This window comes from Cebus imitator, unplaced genomic scaffold (genome assembly GCF_001604975.1).
Source record: "Cebus imitator isolate Cc_AM_T3 unplaced genomic scaffold, Cebus_imitator-1.0 Scaffold517, whole genome shotgun sequence".
Taxonomy (NCBI): Eukaryota; Metazoa; Chordata; class Mammalia; order Primates; family Cebidae; genus Cebus; species Cebus imitator.
Window position 1 is genome coordinate 143,736 of NW_016107832.1, and position 1,531 is coordinate 145,266.

Consider the following 1,531-nt stretch of genomic DNA (forward strand, 5'->3'; position numbering starts at 1 on the left):
TTTTTTTCTTGAAATGAAGTCTTGCTCTGTCACCCAGGCTGGAGTGAAGTGGCATGATCTCAGCTCACTGCAACCTCCATTTCTCAGGTTGAAGCAATTCTCCTGCCTCCTCCTGAGTAGCTGGAATTACAGGCACATGCCACCATGCCCAGCTAATTTTTGTATTTTTAGTAGAGCTGGGGTTTCAGCATGTTGTCCAGGCTGGGTCTTGAACTCCTGACCTCAAGCGATCCGCCCACCTCAGCCTCCCAAAGTGCTGGGATTACAGGTGTGAGCCACTGCACCTGGCCTCCACATTTCATTCACCCACTTTTCTGTTGCCAAATTAATATTGGGGAGGTTTTTGACTAGGGAAATTAATGAGTTAAAATTTTTGTGGCATAGAACACTTCCACTGTGGGTAACACCCCATATAGGCACCAAGGAATGAGAGCTAAGCAGAACCCTGGCACAGTTAGGGCTTGAGGAATATCTCACTTTATAGTGTTACTACTCAGCTATTTCCTTTTATGTGATCATTTACGTAATCATATATTAGTTTATAGAAATAGGGCTTGAAGTCTCCCTTTATATAATCCCATATATATAATCATATAATAGTTGATAGTATGAGTGCCTAAAGAATATTTCCCTACATATATACCTATAATTATATCTTAGTTCATAATTGGAGGAATGCCTAGAGTGGACACAGTACAGAGCATGAATTAAGGAATAAGCAGCTTATAATCGTAGGAATGCCTGGAGCAGACACAGTGCAGAGCGTGATTTAAGGGAAAAACAGTTATACCAGGACAAGAATCCATGGCCCAGGCAGCAGCGTTCAGTATCGTAAAGACACCCGCTGTATGGCAGACTTGGGGCAAGAGCCACTCCTCCTGATAAAGGAGTTGTAGGACCTTTCTGCAGTTCTTGTGGAAGGCTGCCCTCAGACCGGCAATCCATCTTGGTGACTGTGAACTTTATCAGCTCTTGCTACTGTGCTGCTTGAAAAGCATCTTCCCATAGAATCCATTGGAAGCTGCCAGAAGGTGGTGGTAACCTTGACAGCTCTGTCACTTCTATGAGACTTAAAGCATCCTCCTATAAATCTTCTTAGAAGTAGTTTTCCCATAGATAGAAGTATCGCACACTGCACCCTCTTCACTTCGCACGGCCCACCTTCAAGCCTCAGTGACCTAATGGGGGTGGACCCCTTACCGCACACGGCCCTTGCCTTCGTGGGAACGGGGCCCTTGCCTTCGTGGGAACGGGCCCCTTGCTGCACACTGTCCACCTCCTGGCCTAGGTGACCTAATGGGGGCGGACCCTATGTTTTATTGCTCATGACCCTATCACTATCCTTAAAGATGATTTCACTCACTGCCCTGCCCCCTAACCTATACACAATAAATACTCATGCTTCTGGACATTCGGGGCTTGCTCGCCACCCTTGCCAGCCTGGCCTCGCCGGCCTTGCCTGACTCTGCTTATAGATGGCGTGGCCCCCCGAGCCCAGCTGCATTTTCTTTTTTTTTTTTTCCCATTTATT